Source organism: Acomys minous (assembly GCF_964271855.1).
Source record: "Acomys minous genome assembly, chromosome: 2".
Lineage (NCBI taxonomy): Eukaryota > Metazoa > Chordata > Mammalia > Rodentia > Muridae > Acomys > Acomys minous.
Window position 1 is genome coordinate 125,025,218 of NC_140484.1, and position 18,932 is coordinate 125,044,149.

Genomic DNA, 18,932 nt, shown 5'->3' on the forward strand with positions numbered 1-18,932 from the left:
TACTGGCTCACAACCATCTATAATGTGATCTGATGCCCTCTTCTGGCCTGCAGGTACACATGCAAACAAACTACTGTATATATAATCATAAACAAATAAATCTTTAAAAAAAAAAAAAAAGCTACTCAGCTAGACACCGTGTTGCAAACCTGTAATTTGAACTGCTTGGGAGGCTGAAGGGTTGCAAGTTCAAGCCCAACCTAGGTACATTAGTGAGTTTCTGTCTCCAGAGCAAAAAGAATAAGAAGTAGGAATGCATCTAAATGAATAGAGTGCTTACTCTCATGCAGAAGACCTATGTTTAACCTTCAGTATGCCGCCTACAACACTAGTCATTTTCTAAGTTGGTATACGTGAATGGCTCGTGATCAGAGGCCATAAACACTGACTCTAGCCACTAGACTATATACTTTTTAAGCATGAAGACTTTTGTGACTTTGTTAATCATTTATACCAAAAGCAGAAAAAAATAACCTTATTTGAATAAAACACTCAGTAAATTACTGAATGCTAATTGAATCAATTGATATAATGTTTGAAACCTCCAGGTCAAATCAATACTAAGTCACAGGTTTAATGTATTAATCCATTCGTTGTATTAGTCTCATCAGTTACCTAGAGTTAACTATGGGCCAGGAGTACAATTCTGGTTGATGTATTTTTCTAACAGTCAGATTCTCATTGATGTAACAAAACATCTGAACAAGCTGAAGGGATCAATATTTCTTTGAATGTTTGAGAGATTTTAGTTCATGGTGGCCCAGTTGATTCTCAGCCTGGGCAAGGTGAAGCAGAAAATCATGTTAATGGGAAGCATGGGATGGCTCACCTCGTGGGAGACAGGAAATGAGGGACAGAAAAGGAGGAGAGATAAAGTGTAGACCCCAAGACCAATATGATGACCAACTTCCTCCAATAGGACCCTACCTGTGAAATCTTCTACCAATCTTCCAATAATGCCACCAACTCTGCAAGAGACTTTGCTACCTGAAAAATACCTTCCAGAGCAGGTGTATAATGTCACCTGAAATTGATTTGGGGCATCTGGCTAATTGGTAAGTGTTTTGAGTTCTGGGAATAATAACAATGAAATTAAAAATTAAAAATACTAACAGTAAAAGCATTTGGCAACATAGCCAAATACCATATGGCACCTAACCTTCTATTATAATGCCAAATTAAAACCCTCATTAAACGCTAGTAAAACACTAATTCAAATGACAATTTAATAACCCTTAATAATTCAATCACTGGTTATTAGTTATCATCTTTTAACTACAAATGAAAACAAGTACCCATGAAAGGTAAGTAATTGGCCTTAAAAAAGCAAAGTGAGGGATTCATGTGATGTGTTAGAATCAATTAGTATGAACAGTCCATTGAGTAGGTCAGAGTTGCCAAGATACAACCGTGTCTCGCTGACTAGATCTACCAGCTGATCATCAAGCCTTCAACACAGGAGACTTAGGGCACACTTCATCCTCAACCCATAACAGTATGTTGCCCGAGATTACACACATGTGTTCTTTGCTACTAAACATATTGATACTTGGGAAGTAGAGTATTAGTACAAGTATTAAGTAGAAAACATGACTTAGGAGAAAAGGAGAAAAAAAATGGAGGAGGAAGCTCTGTGACATTAATCAAAGCATGGTTTTACAACATAAACCCTGGTTTTGTCTCTGATTTTCTTCTCCTTCATCTATTTTTTCTTCATGCTTATGTGTGCTTTCCTTAGGCAACCATGGGACGATGGGGAAAGATAATGCCATAATAATTCATCTGATGAAAGAGTTGTATTAACAACCTCAAATCCTGAGTCTGGGAGATAACGCACCTTCTAGGATCTCTTCTAAAACTCTAGTTCGGAAGCACAGCTTTGATGAGCTAATTGATCTTCTTTCATCTGTGCAGACGTGACTGAGCCCTACATTGTGGCCCATCACTTGATTAAAAGATTAGAGATTGTGCTTTCGCACTTTGTTTCTCCTAAGAAAATAATGCTTGCAGAGGAGCCCTCTCTGCCTTGTGGCTTATATAGATATCTTCGGATTGCACTACCCATGGTGTCCCAAATTCTGTCCCACACAGATACGTGGAAACCAGATATCACTATCCATAGGGAAGTGGTTAGCCAGCACTGGGTTATGTTGGCATCGCTTCTCTGCAGCCCGAGTCACCCTTAAAGTGTCATCTTCTCTATATAGTGTGAAATAGACAAAAGTGGTATTCAAGTTTAGATGCTTTTTGGTTTGTTTTTTTTTTTATTCTTTTAAAAAATATGTTAAAGAAGAAACAAACACTTCAGGGAGCAGCCTCACTGTCAAAAACAGATGCAATGAAAACAGCACTAAATCATATACAGAGTGGACTTTCATTGCTAAGGCGCTTCAGCCTCTGTTTTATTTATTAATCAGCATTGTCTGCAGAGAGAAATCATGTGTCTGAGATGGTCATTGGAAACTATAAAGCCGAATATCAATCTAGTCTGACAGACTGTCTGTCTTTCTAAGAAATTCCCAAATCATCACCTATCCAAAAGCCTTTGCTTCTGAAAAAAAAAATGACTTCCAAAACAGGTTTATAATGTGACCTGAAACTGGCTAACTGGTAAGTGTTTTGCATTCTAAGAATAATAATAATAAAATAAAAAATTTTCAATAAAAGTAAAAACATTTGGCAATGTAGCCAAATGCCATATGGCACCTAACCTTCCAGGGCCATGCCAAATTAAAGTCTTCAATGAACACTAGTAAGACACTAATTTGAATGACAAATCAGTAACCTTTAAGAATTTGCTCATTGGTTACTATTAAGCATATTTTAATTATATATAAAAATAGGTAACTGTGAAAATGAAATGATTTGACTTTAAACTTTTCTATGAAATACTTGGCCACAATCAGAAATGTCTCTTCAGTGTTTATTGCAACTAAGCTGTCCCAAATGCTAGGCTGAGTTATATTCATGGTGCCTTGAGCCAAAGAAGGGTACAAAATAACCCAGGGTGCTGTGACAGATGCTGATGGGGATACTGTGAGATTCATAAGGTGATGCTTAGCTCAGCCTGGGAAGTTCAGGAGGACTTCCACGGGCAGCAGTGTCTGAGCATGTATTAGAAGAATGAATGAAATGGCTAGACAAAGAAAAGGTTGGCAGAACAGCGCCATCATGTTTTCCAAGAAGAAAGTAAGAGCAGATGTCATCATCTCTGTGTGTCAAGTTTGTAAGTGTTCTTCACTGAGAACAAGGCCTTGCTGCTGTAGTTAATAGGAAATCAGTTAAAAAAAAAATCTACCAGAGGGACACAAGACCCAATGAGCATTTTTTTTTTAATTCTGCCTACATGCAAGGAAAATAACATAATAAAAAGGAGACACATTGTGAGAGGGCCTGTGTGAATACCGTGGCAACAGTAAGGGCTAGATGGAGCAGAGAAGCATTTTGGAGGGAGAATTGGTATGATTGGATATTTGATTGAATATAGAATTGAGGTTTGAAGCTGAATTTTTTTTTACCTAGATTGCTTTAACTGGGCTATACATAATAAAAGGCTTCGTGTTCTTTTAATGTCTATTAATTTGTCTAAAGCCTAGATATACAATAGTGCTGTGACATTTGGCATTTATACTAAACTTTGAACTTTGCATAACATATCTTTTTGCTTGATCCCACTAAGTATAAAATTTGATAGACTTAAACAATTATTTAGCTAAAATTACCCAGTTGAATCTGGCAAAGGTAGGAATTTAACCAAGACTCCATATTTCCCAGTATTACCATAGTAAGTTCCAGGCCAGCCAAGGAGATATAGTGAGATCTTGCCTCAGTAAAGCAAAACAAAGATAGCAGATTCTGAAAGATTTCTGAATCCAATATGATGCAAAGAATGTTGGAACTCTCCAAAGAAATCCTGAGGGTATCTGGGAGGAAGAGGCAGCCAGCAGAGAAGAAGGGGAAATAAAGTCACTGGTGATGCTGGCTTCCAGCTGTCAGAATGCATACCAGTTACAGGAGCAATGCTTTCACTGAGCCTTCCTGTAACCACATCAAGCCTGGAAGGTGGTAAAAGACCAGCAGAGAGTGGCTAAGGACTAGCAATTACTTCAGCATCTCCTTACCCTCCTAATCTGTCTCCAGAGAATAGATTGACTTGTTGATTGGGTTGTGTCAGATTCTCTATACAGTGACTATGAAAATATGCCTATTCTGGTTGGAAGTGGGAGATACTGTGGCTACATCATTAAAAGAATACAGAATCCAAATCTCCAGTGGACAGAGGACTCATCCAGTCTTGATCCCAACAAGTGAAAAAAAAAAAAAAACAGAAGTTTTCAACGCAAAGTAATAGAGCTGGAGTTACTTGCAATGACACCACAATTATTTTGTGAGTTTCATCCCTCCTCTTCCTCCTCCTCTTCCTTTTTTCTTCTGTCTGGCTTTTCACTGTGAAGAATGACCTCGAACCACCTGCTTTAGTCTCCAATCTTGGCATTACAAGCAAGTACCACCACACCCAACTGTAGCCTTTCCATCCATGTTACTGCCTGGAAAGCAGCAAGATGCCTGTCTACAGTGATATATACATGTGTGGGCAGGGGAGCACTTTTATCTGCAGGCTTCATTAGTGTTTTATAGGAGCCAAAGAGGGCAATGCTTTCAGGATGCCTCAGGAGAAATCACTTTGTAATAAAAGTTTTTGACTGCTGTGTTTCTTTTTAAGGCAGCTTGACATACAGTCTCCACTAACTGACCTGCCCCAGAGATCAACTCTTTACTTGTAGCTAACTGATTTCATAATGGTGGTCAAATAACATGTGCCTAACAGAGCACATCAATCCACAGGCCTTCATCCTTCTGCGGGAATTCATTAACTTCCTGCTCCCTGTCTGTGTCAGTGTTCATCACGCTCCATGGCATCTAGAACTATTATTGGAGTTCACACTGCTTTAAAGAAACACACACACACACACAGGCTGGAGAGATGGCTCAAAGGTTAAGTTAAGAGCACTGGCTGATCTTCCAAAGGTCCTGAGTTCAATTTCCAGAAACCACATGGTGGTTTACAACCATCTAGAATAAGATTTGGTGCCTTGCTCTGTCATGCAGCTGTACATGGAGGCAAAACACTGTATACATAAATAAATAAATCTTTTTTTTAAAGAAACACATACACATGCACACACACACACACACACACACACACACACACACACACGACTCATAATTTTACCCTAGCTGTAGCTCACCATTACAGCATATAGACCAGTCACATACTTCAATTCCCAGCTGCTATTTGATGTTTGAGATTGCAATGAAACTCTGGCTGGCCTCTATCCAGGGCACCTTATGAGGTGAGGTAGTCAGCTGATAATATGGCGCCAGCTCCAGTCTGCACCCAGCTCTTGTTGTCCTGCACAGTCTACAGATTTTCCTTATTTATGTAAAATCTAAGGTCATTGTACCAGGCCACCTTGGTCCCTCACTAGTCACACCTCTTGCCCCGCATCCCTCCCCCCTGCCCTCATACCCTATTGTCTTTCTTTTTCCTTTCTCAGAAGGACCCAGGCTAGCATAGTTTGGAGTCTCTGTGATGCCACCTCCTGAGATGATGGTATTTCAGTGTATATCTTTCTCTCTTTTCACTCTACCTTTAACAAAACTCCCACATCCCGCCCTTCCCACCGTTTTGTATGTCTCCCCTTCCATGTTTCTACTCTAGCAAACTAATGCTGATCACCAATCCCACTGTGATGTTTTTCTCATTCTCTTTATTTCTCTACTCATACCCATAACAACTAGCACGCTAATATACACAGCACTACTGGTGTCCCTTTACTTCCCCAACCAATTGTTCGTTAAGGAATAACTGTCCTGGTAAACTGATACTCTGTTTTCACGGAGTGTATACAACTGGCAGTGACTGTAGTTGTAGTCAGTATTCACTTTGCAGGGGACGTCTGGGTATAGCGCCTGATGCCCTGAACATCAGTCTAAACAGGAAAAATGCCACTTCAATGTAAGCATTCAGTGGAAAGCCTCACTAGTAGAATGCAGGACAAAAGTTCAGAATTTGAAGAAAACATAGAGGAACTGAGTCACTCAGTCAAGGTCAATGATAATTTTTTTAAAAATCAAGAAAAAACATGCAAGATCCTTGAGACACCATAAAAAGGCAAACTATGTAAATCAGAAGCTTCAATAAAATCTTGAAAGAAAAATCCCCAAATCTAAAAAAAGAGGTGCCAATCTAAATGGGAGATGCTCACAGGGCACTAAATAGGTAGGACTAGAAAAGAAACTCATAGTGTTTTACTATAGTTAAAACGCTAACTATGCATAACAAAAAAAAGCGTATAGAAAGCTGCTAGAGCAGAGTGAACACAGGCTACTCAGACCAACTGCTGACTTCTCAACAGGCTTCATAAGCCAGAAGTTTACGAAACACAGACCCATCCAATTTCCATAAAACACACTCGACTAGATAAAAAGGCACAGATTAATCCCATTGTAGCAATGGTCAGTAGCTTCACACTGCACTCTCACCATCAGACAGATCAGTGAGACAAAAACTAAACACAAAAACATTAAAATTAAATGATTAAATGACATCATAAATCAAATGAGCCTAAGCGACATCTACAAAACATTCTACCCAAACACTATAGGAAACACATTCCTCTCAGGAGGCCATGGAATGATCTCTAAAATAGATGACATATTACAACGCCAAACAATTCTTAACAAATAGAGTAAAACTGAAGTAATTGCTTGTATTCTATCTGACCACCATGGAATATATATCAATAGCAAGAACAATTACAGGAAATATAAAAAATTTACTAAGATTAAACAACACATTATTGAATTAGGAATGAGTTATTGAAAAGTATCAAGAAGGAAACTGAAAAACTTCTAGAAGTGAAGGAAAATAAAGCCATAATATATCAAAACTTATGAAATCCAACACAAGACAGACTCCAGGTAAATGGCAATGATACATTTTAAGGATCTGGGAAAACAAGATCAAAACAAACCTCAGATTAGTACTTGATAAGAAAGAAGTCAAGGAAACAATTCTTAATCTCAAGGATGGGAGAAGAGAGACCACTGACTTAAACCATTATGGCCAAATTAATTAAAGCAAACAATTAGTTAAAGCAAACTTCTACAATAATGTATATGGGGCGGGGAGGGAGTGGGGGAGGACAAGGTGTGCTGCCCAGACTCCCATCAAGTTGACTTCAAGACATCAGCAGTGGATTTGAGGAAGATAAGGTTTTTATAGCTCAGGGGTTAGGGGGTTTCCAAATGGGGATTTGCTGGACAAAATAGTTAAGGTTATAGGAGCAGAACATAAGCATAACAAGGTAGTCATAAAGACCCCCTGAAACAAAGACATGCTTGCAAGGTGGTCATAGCAAGTAGTCATAACAAGGTACCCATAACAACCCTTTTGAAGCAAAGGTAGAGTTGTAAGACGGTTTATTAACTTTTTGAAACAAAGACACACGACTGCCATTCTTGGAACAGGCAGTACAGAAACATTGGTAGTTAAGGTTACAGGTTAGGCATAGGCCAATCCTTGAGAAACAAATGTTTAATCATAAACAAGAACGTGTCTTCACTATAAGATGGCTTTTAAGCCTAAGATCAAGGCAGGCTGTTTCTTCACAATCCCATCCACAAAAGCCTCAGAAACAAAACAACAAACCAAACCAAACAAAACAACGTGGGATAAACCTAACCAAGGCACTAAGAGAACTCCCAGTGAAAACTCTAAAGCGCTGAAGAGATAGACAATGACAGTAAGTGATGGAAGGCTCTCGCATGCTTATGGATGGATAAGGTTGATACTGGGAAACTGGCCATCCTCTAACAAAACTAGACTCCACATTTAATGAAATTCTAATCAAAACGCCCATCGAATTCTTTATGGTAAAAGAGAAAACAATTGTAAAATACGTAAGGGAGCATGAAAAGTGTCTCCGGCAAGCAAACAACTCTGAACAGTAGGAATACCGTTGGAAGAATCACAGCACCTAATTCAAGTTACTACATATACTACGGGGCCTTAATGATAATTACTAGCACAACAACAGATATGGTCAGTGGAATACCATAAAGAGCCAGCTAATAGTTCGTACACCTACAACCACCGAGGTTTTGACAGAGTTCAAAATGTACGTCGGAGAAAGGGGCTCTAACAATGGTTGTTCTTGCTTCAGGAGGTGACCTACCACCCATGCTCAGCCAAGACCAAAAGAAGACATGAAAGTAGGAAGAGGACTTTCTGACAAGGGTCCCAGTGGGAGAAGGGAGAGAAGAAGAGGGGAAGGGCCATGAAAATAGCTAAAAGTCATTATGTAAATGTATGCTACTGAAAGGCAAAAAGATTTTCAAGAGGACAAAAAACCTTGTTTTTTTTAAACTATTTCAGTGTGTGTGTGTGTGTGTGTGTGTGTGTGTGTGTGTGAGAGAGAGAGAGAGAGAGAGAGAGAGAGAGAGAGAGAGAGAGAGAGAAACATATACAAATGAGTACTACGATGCCACATGCATAATGCTTTGCTTAGTTTGCTCAACCTAGGTAAAGCCCTGGAGACTTCTAGAGCAATGGGTCTCATCCAGACAAGCATTTGGTTAAGATCAGCTAAAAACTATCAATCACACACACGCCGTGCTCTTTTTTTAGTTCCTCAGCACTAAACAGATTCTAATCCTCACCTGGCTTTTCTGATAGAGCTTCTAATAGACCCCTTTACAGTTGTTTTAAATGAATTTTTTTTTTTTACATGAAATTGCTTCCTTCCTCAGGCAAGTTTGATAGAACTGTTTGAGTTTTCACTTAACAAAAGACAAAAAACAAAACATAGACCCGGTGCACTTTAAGTTTTATAAATAAAAAAGGGAGAACAGGTGGGTGGTTACCATGGTGACCACAACATCTGATTTGAGTAGCAACACAGAGGGCAGGAAAACAGTGCCACAATTCAACTGGATTATACCAGTGGTTTTGTGTGTGTGTGTGTGTGTGTGTGTGTGTGTGTGTGTGTGTGTGTGTGTAACAACAGAATGAACATCTCTGGCTCCACTTATTAGCAGCTCAATCAACCAGCACACGACTAGTCTAGTCTTCAGAAGATGCAAAAACCATTCAGTCAAAACAAGAATCCTTAATCCCAGCACTTATTGGCATAGCATGATGATGGCAAGCAGCAAGAAGGTTTCCACACGGGCATGAGGAAGACGGAGAATATGGAATGGTCAATGCCATTGGTGTCTAGACTCACCAGAAGTTGGGGGACACACCACTTTTCCCCTATCGTCTCTAGGGATGCAGCCTTGCCAGATTTTTACCCAGCGACAGTGTTATCCGCCTCTGGCTTTGAGAGAAAGGGTTCTTCTGTTTTATCTGCCTACACCTCAAGGTGCTTCATGGTGCAGTCGTTGGACCTAACATACTTGTGACTTGCTTTTTTCACTATCTGCAGAAAAGTGTTATTTAGTTTCCAAGTAATTGGAGATTATTCAGGATTCTATTAAAGATTTCAAATTTAGTTTGTTTAGTGCTAAGTGTCTGTGTAACTCATGGCTGTTGCAGGATATTTGATCCCATTGTGAACCCCAATATTGTGAGCTGAAAAAAAAAACTTGTTTGTTTCTTGTTGTGGTGTGGCTCAGCCCTAGGATACACCTTTAACCCAAGAGCTCTTGGGGATTTTGAGAGAAGAGTATTTAAGACAGAGTGGAGAAGGAGAAAGAGTTTTTCCTTCTGGAACATAAGCTGAGTAGGAAGGTCACCTGGGTGCTTTTTCTGCCCTTCTGAGCTAGCAGGCTCACACCCCAGCATCTGAATCCTGAGTCTTGATTGGGAGGCAGAGAGGCAGGTGGAGCTCTGTGAGTTCAAGGCCAGCTTGGTCTACAAAGCCAGTCTAGGACAGCCAGGGTGGTTACACAGAGAAACCCTGTCTCAAAACAAACAAACAACAACAACCCCCCCCCCCAAACACACACACAAAACAAAACAAAAAAGCCAGACAAAAACCAAGAACCCTTTTAAAAGTATGCTTTTAAGAAGGGACAACAAACACGAAGAAAAGCTTGGAACAACCGAGTCTTGAACTAGCATTCGATTGCCTACTTCAGACTGAATGGTGAGGGTGGAATAAAAATCTCTGGGCTGGAGAGATGGCTCAGTGTTTAAGGACCCGGGGTTCAATTCCCAGCACCCACATGGCAGCTCACAACTGTCTGTAACGCCAACTGACTGACACCCTCACACAGACACACATGCAGACAAAACACCAATGCACATAAAATAAAGACAAATAAATTATTTTTTAAAATTTTAAATAAATAAATTAAATCTCCAGTTGATGGGTTCTTTTAGTTTGGTGAGTGGTTTTCCCCACCCAAAACAGGTAAAAATGAGTGAAGTCCCTCATCCCTCTTCCTCTTTGTTGAATGCTCATCTCACTTCCGGCTGTTGGTGCAGGTATTTCCTGGCTGAGGGGCTGGGAGGTCCCTGCTAGCCAGGTGAAGAATTAACACTAGCCCTGGAATGTTTACTATTATCTCCATTATAAAGGGGACAGCTCCGGGCACTTCAGTATCGGAATTTCACAAACAGCCAGCTTCCTGGCAAGTGAGTTGGGATTTAAGGGTAACCTTCGTCTTGGCTCCCCTAGCTGGCTGCCTTCACAGCTAACTTTTTCTTCTAAGATGAGGGAAAGAGGGTGGGAGTGAGGAGAAGAGGCGATAGATCTTCCACACCTGGAAAGTAATTTCTTTCTCCCTTTAAGCGCTCTTTCTAGCAACAGGAGAAGATATTCCATTTCTGAATGAAACTGGTCCTTTGGTGTTGCAAAACATCTCAAACCAGCTCTGTGGTGACACTGGGAGGGTGGCCCCACCTGCTTCCACTCCTACGAGGCTTTAGCCAACAGCCGGGTGTCAGGTGTGTGCGCGCCAGGTGAGTTTCCACGCCCCCTCCGCCTTGCAGCTCTGCCGCCTGGCAAGCGCCATGCAGCTGAGTTTGCGACCAGCTGCCTGCTACGCTGAAACGCCCTGGAAGCTGTCTAAGGCACGCCGGTGAGAGGTCCGACTTGCTTTTCTCAGCCTTAGTGGCCCTGACAGACCGGGTGAGGGTATGACTGCCTCTGAGATGCAAAGAGCACGGCTACACCTCCAGCTTGCCTTCCTAGAACAGCGGCCCTTGCCAGTTCTCAGCATTTGCTGTTTGCAGGCATCTGCTGCTGCCGCCGCGGCCGCTGCTCTGTGACCCTGTCTGTTGCTGTCTGTGTTCTGAGAAAGCAACAGTCACCGAAGTTTCTCCTCCTCCGTCTCAACACAACAGCCCCCAAACTGCTGTGGGTGAGCTTGCTTCTCCATTAAGTTTCTCTGTACGTGTGAACATAGACTTGCTGTGTGTGTGTGTGTGTGTGTGTGTGTGTGTGTGTGGTGTGTGTCTGAGTTGGGGGAAGGGAGGAAAGACCTGCTGTGTTTAGGAATGTGAAACTTGCCGCAGATTTAAACGGGTTCCAGAAATGCCTGGGTCCACGCTGATTTCAGAGCAACTGTTTGCTACATGCCTGGTTAAAGTGGAGTCAGATGCTGCTTGGGGACAGGCTAGTCAGCTGTCGTCTTTCAAGAAGGCGGACTTCCTTGTCCAAAAGAACCAGATAGGCTTGAATGTAGAATCTTACTTTTACCAGTCATCAGCTAGTGCAACTTTGAAAAATCGCTGAACTCTACCGCCTTCAGCTTTGTTCTCTATAAAACTGGGATGATGTTCTCTGTTTTGTATGGTTGTTTAAAGACTGTAGTTACGTGTGCAAAGTCGGATTCTAAAATACTCCCCTCAAAAGTATGGTTTCTTGTTTAGGAGTATACAGTTAGAGATCTTCTGAAAGCAATTGATTAACAGCCCTAGCTTAGTAGTTAAGAAAGTCCCCTGAGGTCACTCTACCTGCATTCCACCTTATTCAGCCAACCTTATCTGTGAAATGATAACGCAGTCCATAGATTTGTGAGAGTCAAAAGAAGCCTCCGGTGTAAAGCCCTCCGCATTGTGCCTGGCAGAGCAAAACCCAACACATGGTTTTGCCGCTGTTGTTACTCCAAGAGTCAAACTGTGAGGCTGAGCAGCCGGCCTTTCTGGGATAAATTTATCTCATTTAATTTTGAAATGGAAGGGTGGAGAAGGTATCCCAAGGAGATTTCTACCCCTTAACAGCCGCCTTTCGAAGGGGATTCACCCTCCGGTCTCACCACCCCACATTTTCTTCAGTAAGGGCACAAATAAAAAGGCATATCTGCGCTATGATGGAGAAGTGGTGACATGTAATGCATGTATTGGGCTTGACATCACCACCTGCTCTCAAAGCTGAGTGTGTATTCCATGTCCTCGCATGTACAGCTCTGTTTCCCCACAGTGCCAGATGTTTAGTATTTCCATGGCTTTGGCGATTTAGAGATTTGCACCTTGTTCACACAAGCTGGCTGAGAGTAGCAGTTGTTAGCATATCTAGTTTCTGGGGGTTTTTTTTGTTTTTGTTTTTGTTTTGTTTTGTTTTTTTGTTTTGTTTTGTTTTAAGAAAGAGCCTTAACCTGTGTCTCCACATTCTGATGACAGTTAATTTGCATCTGGCATAACAGCTGGTAACCTGTTTTAGAACCCAGCCCTGAGTCTCTCCTCGCCCTCCCCTAGGGTGAGGAGAGCAGACTTGCAGTTCTGGGCAGGAGAAAGGATTTTCCTCAGGCTTGGGGGAGCTTGTCTCTGACAGTATGGCTTTTCTTCTCTCTATGCCGGTCTTTATCAAACCCTTCCCACAGCTCCTGGAAAGTGTGACTGGGTAGCCTGAGCCAAGCACCCTCTGTAAGGGAGCACAGTTAACCACAGGTGTTGAGCATTACTCTGAGACCACCAAAGGGGCAGGGAATGTGTCTTTTCCTACTTGGCTCTTGTGGCCATGGAAACGGCATTGTAATTTTCATTGGCAAAACTATGATTGTTCCAGGCTTGCTTGCTTGCTTGCTTGCTTTTTCTTAAGTCATCAAAAGGTGTTGTTTGTTTTAAACATATAAGGTACTGGGGGGAAAGCACTAGTCTTTGCTTAGTACTTTGTTTAAAATATTAGAAATATGGCACAATTAAAGTGATTCAGCCTTTGAACAGAAATGTAATTTAGTGCTTCCCTGTTCCTTCTGGTTGGCCATAAAGCCTGATGCCAAACAAACTTCTTTTATGTGCGTTAGTGAATTGTCAGATGTTCTGAAAGTCTCAATCAGTTTTCAATCTTTCCTTTTTTTATATTCTGAATATTACAAGTCAGCTGCAGTTCCTTTAATTCGAACTCATGGCATTTCCTTAAAGATAGTGACAGCCCCTTCATCCTCAGTCATTTTCCTAAGTTTATGTTGACTGATTTCCTCTAGCTGTATAGCTGGACCTTCTTGAAAAGCAACTGCCCCATGGTCAGCTGTGTCTTCAACAATTCGTTGTCAGCAATCCATCATCTTGTACGAATGTCACACCCACATGGGTGTAACCTTTTGTCTTGCTTAGTACAATGTCTCTTTGAGCTAGTTATTTTCCAAAAAAAAAAAAAAAAATGTCATTTTGGAGACTTTTTTTTTTCCCCATACAAAATGAATCAGGAGAGCTAGGTAACTGGTTTCTGGGAGCAATCCGCTGCCAATCCTGATACCCATGTGGGTTTAGGTAGTAACTGCTGAAACAGAGTGCTAGAAACAAGTTATGTTTTATGCGTTCACTCACCATTAAGGTACTTTCGTAGCTGGTTTTAAACAGTATTGTGGTGGAGCTGGTATTAATTAAACCCTGAGTCAGGAAAGCCACGCATATTAGAGTCTTGCAAGCTCAACAGTGTCTGCAGTTGTTAAAAGATAAGTACCTGCGAGCGAGTAAGCTCTTGCACACGCCAATCTGAATTTTGCAGGCCTTGTTCCATTGTTATCTCCTTAGGTTTCTGCCTTGACTGAGGCCCCTGGGGTACTTGTTAAGAGCATCTCTTTTGAAGTCCACCTCGGGACAAGCCATTGAACTCCAAGACTCTTGTTTCGTATGCTGAAGACCCAGGCCCGTGTGCTCCCTTCTTTATCTTCATCCACCCTTGTTCAGTGTGCAGCCCTCCACATCTAAATGCATTGAATCTCTAGCATGCATCCTGCTTGGATCAGTCTCTTTTTCGCAGGAGTGAGGTATACACCATTAGCAGAGGAGACTGCATGAATGCTACCTTCAGGGAGGGCAGTCCATGTTCCAGTCTCAGAAGAAGTCAGAATAAAAGGGTCTCGGATGGTGGACCCTCTTATGGTGTCTACCTCCAATGGTGGGAGTCCATGATTGCCATCCTAGGACTCAGGAGGCCAGAGTGAGTTTGAGGCCATCCTCGGGTACATGAAACCTTGTCTCAAACAGACAAGCAAGCAAACAAAAACAACAACAAAAAAACCAAAAAGCTCTGAATGGCTGATGAATGGATGCAAAGATAATGCCAAATTTCAAAGTAGTCTCTGAGCTCCAGTACGAGCCATGAGTTGGGAGGCAAGGCCGCCGCTGTTGTTTAGTGAATGTATGAGCAGGTTGTGTTGAACATGCGCTCAGGCTAGGGTTGGCGCCTTCCTTAGCTCCGTGAGCTTTCGTAAGTTATTTAATTTAGTGTCTGCTGAGATGAGAGGCTGCAAAACATTACAGGCTGCTGGAGCTCTGGGAACCTCAGTGGCTGCAATAAGATGGTCTTAACCACATTCTGTAGAGTGTGATACATAGACTGAGACTGAGGGAAATCTACTTACTCACTTTGTGGAGGACTAACGCTAAGGACTGTTTTCTCCTGTGTCCTTATTGATGTCATTGGATGACTAAGGATCTGCATTATTTTGGACCCCGGTCTCCTTTGGGTTCATATGTACAAAGGCATTTTCATAGTGTGAAGGGTCGAGATACTAAAAACATGTGGTAGCCAGATTCCTACCTCTCCTTGTGCTGAGAGATTCCTCCTCTGGAAAGGCCCGCTTGCTGCAGAGTCTTCCGGTGTAGTAATACTATATCTGTGTCAGTGTATCCCTGCCTGGATATGCACCCACCCACGTAAAGGGTTTTGAGAAAGCAACTAAAGGTCATTGTGTTAATCAGTTTCCATTACTATAACAAAATACCGGAGAAAATCACCTTAAAAGAGAAACTTTTATTTTGACTTAGAGTTGTAGAAGTTTCTTTCGTAGTCAATTAATTTCCCTGCTTGTCTGGGACAAGACAAGCGTGGTGGTGGAACAACATACCAGCAGGAGAGCTGCTTACTCCATGGGAGCAAGGATGCAGACAGGGGAAGAGAGGAAAGGCCAAGGGTCAAGACATATTTTTTTTTAATTTTGTTGTTATTATTTGTAGTTGTGTGTAAGGGTGTGTGTGTGTACGCATGCACATACACACTTACATGTATACCATGAATATACAGGTAGCCGTGAAAGCCATAAGAGGTTGTCAGATCCCCAGGAGCTGGAGTCACAGGTGGTTGTGTGTAACCCAACATAGGTGCTGGGAGTCAAACTTGGGTTCTTCTGAAAGGACAGCAAGCACTCAACTGCTGAGCCATCTCCCCAGGCCCCAAGAAATATTCCAAAAGTCATGTCCCCATAACATACTTTCTCCAGCCAAGTCCTCCCTTTTAAAAGTCCATTGGTATGGTCATGATCCAATTACTTCTCAATAGCAGTACCTATTGGGGAACAAGTGTTCAATGCCGTACGTAGAGGGTTGGTGGGGGGTGTGGGGGGGGAGCACTTCATATTCAAGTCATAATGCCTCGCTACTGTGTAGACCAAGGTCCTCTGTTCTGAATGTGTCTAGCTTTTTGTGTTCAGCAGAACAGTCCTACCTCTGTATCGTCACATCCATGTGTTCACTCTGTTACCAGAACGGGGCAAATTATATGACATCATCCATTTGAAGGATAGTTCATGAAGGCAGCCAAACAGTGCCAGGAGGGTTTTTGTGGTTCTCCCCCTGTGTTTTTACAGGCAGACACTGTAATCAGCTGTCACAATAGCTATAATCAATTAGCTTATGCAGTGTTTTTCTCCATCTGCTCTAATTGAACAGTTGACTTTGCTTTTATTTTCACTTTTTCCCTCTCTACTCATTGCCTGGGTGTTACTATGGAGCCCTGTGACTAAGCCCCTATGAAACCTGCTGCTGCTGCTGCTGCTGCTTGTAGGGTGTGCAGTTAAGTAACCCATTCGTCCCCAAACCATTTTGCATCGCACTGATATCTAGGAGAGCTTGTTTATTTGAAAAAGACATTTAAGTTGGCCTTCCACCACAAAAGCCAAAGCCAAACCTTGATTCATCTAGATTTGATGCATCTACATGTGAAATGGCCGAGTGTGGCTGTTACTCAAGTCACTCTGGTGGTGTCATGGTGGGGACCAGCTGTATGCAAACTCTGTTCTTCTGTAGCATAAAGGGGCAAATCTAGGACTTGTTAATATTGACTGCTGCTTTGCCCTTTCTTGAAAAGATGGGAGCTGCAAGTCACTGAAGATGTTTAGGTGGAGCCTAGGATTAATAGTACAGGGGCGGGGGTAAGAAGTAATGGTTACTAAAAGTATCTAAGTTTCTTTTGAAGCTGAGATTTCTCTCCAATAAATGGCATGACCAAGATGTTCCCTGACAGTAAACCCAAGGACATGATTGACAGAGCAGCCATGCAGCCAGCACAACCGTTTCAGTAATGCTTTTTTGTATGCCTACAGATATTGGCTATTAAATTGGGGAGAAAAAGAGCAACAGAAATGGTTCAGTGGTAAAGAGCACTGACTGCTCTTCCAAAGTACCTGGGTTCAATTCCTAGCATCCATGTGCATTGTCATACAGGCAGACAAACATCTGGACACATAAACATAAATAAAAATATATTTAAAATAAGTAAATAAATAAATAACAAATAAGGGGGAAAGAACAGTGAGATATAGGCCCTCTTTACAAGAGGCTTGAACTCCAATAGAAAAGAAAGGCTTATAAACAAACAGCATGGTCTTGAAGATAACGTGAGAGACGTCTGTGCGCTGGGTTGAAAGGAAAAAAAGGAGAACCAGAAATAAGCAGACACTTTCCAAAATGTTCTGCTCCCTACTAAAAAAGGAAATCATCCCTGAATTCTCAGTGTTCAAGTCTCTGACTTAAAAATACATATAACCAAATATTTTGGGGTCCACATTAAAGATCAATTGGAAAAGATTGACAACAGCTCATGTACACCCAAGCGTAGGCCTAATATGCTGTTCGTGTTAAAGCAAAGTGCCTCTTGAGATCCACTGGGGATTGGCTCTCTGACCACGCCCACCTCAGACAACCAGTTCTGCAGACCCTCTTGTTGCTTTTAGAAACAGCATAGTGTTTCCATTTAGCTTATGCATACCCTGCCATATACTTTATTTTCAATGTGTTTTTATATAAATATTGTATGTGTGCAAACAGCATGCACTGATGAGATCCAGCCTCCTGATAGTCACCCTCTTCCAATATCCCTCAGTGTTAGTAATCACTGTTCTATATCTGGGTTGACATTTTTAGCTTTTCACATATGAGAGAACATGTGGAACTTGCCTTTCTGTGTATGACTTATTTTGTTCAACATACTGCCCTCCAGTCTTTGCAGCAAATGTCAGGATTCATTCTTCTTTATGGCTGGATATTCCTTTGTATGCTTTCTTTATCCATTCAGGTATTGATAATCACCTAGGTTGATTTCCACATTGTAGCCTTTTATTAATAGGGCTGTTAAGTAAAGCACATGGGCATCTCTTTGATATCTCTTCTTCTTCTTCTTCTTCTTCTTCTTCTTCTTCTTCTTCTTCTTCTTCTTCCTCCTCTTCTTTTTTTTGTATACACAGTACACATTGAGAGAGAGAGAGAAAGAGAAAGAGAGAGGGAGGAGAGATAGGTGTGTGTGCGTGTGTGTGTGTGTGTGTGTGTGTGTGTGGTCTTTTAGGAATCTCCATTCTGTTTTCTTATGCACTTATATACTTCTTTTAAAAAATATTTGTTTAATTCCATGCATATCAGTGTGTCTGTGCACCATGTGTGTACAGGAGCTTGTAGAGGTCAGAAGAGGAATTGGATGTCCTGCAGTTGGAGTTACAGATGGCTATGAACTCTCCTGTGGGCGTTGGATGCTAAACCAGGGAGAGAGGTAGGGGATCTTAACTGCTGAACCATTGTTCCACCCCTCCATGGACTTCTAAATCATCTCCAGATTGCCTTTAATAGCTAATACAATATAAATGTTATGTAAATAGTTGTCATTCTATTCTGTTTAGGGAATAATAACACAAAAAACATGTCTGTCTTCATTTAATGCAGTTTTATTTTTCCCAATATTTTCAATACTTTGGTTGAACCCAAGAATGTGGAATGTGGGGCTATAGAGCTGCATCTGTAAATCTAAAGCGAAGACCACCGAACTGTGGATTAACTTATTGCCAGTTCCTTATAAAACTTACCAAGGGACATATATAAATGAAAAGCTACATAGCTTGTATTAATTTCACAAAGTATGTAGGAAAAGCCAAGATACAAGGGAAAGAAACCCAGTTAAGGACCCCAGGACTTGTCAGGACTTCTGTGTCTCGAAGCCAATTCCTACAATTCTGTTCTCTTCATTCTCCTGTCTCAGTGCTTGGAGTTTGACTGCGAATTTGTTAGAGTACTTTTCTCCCACAGAGACTAAGACAAAAAGGAAAACAACTAACAAAAGCTCACCCCAGCATTCAGAGCAGAGACCTTCGTGGAGCGTTAAGCAAATCTTTAGTGAGCACCTGTGACCATGTGTGCCAGGCATGTGCTGAAACATCATAGTAAAATCAGACACGGCCTCTGCATGGACTCTGGTTGTTGCAGCTGGACA

General features: G+C 41.5%; 1 protein-coding gene across 30 annotated transcripts in view; it reads left to right on the forward strand.

Moving 5' to 3' along the window:
- The window catches only part of DLG2 (discs large MAGUK scaffold protein 2), a gene marked incomplete at its 3' end in the record, with an annotated part of 1,901,401 nt that overhangs the window by 1,661,640 nt on the left and 220,829 nt on the right, over positions 1-18,932 (forward strand). The window lies entirely within an intron of this gene.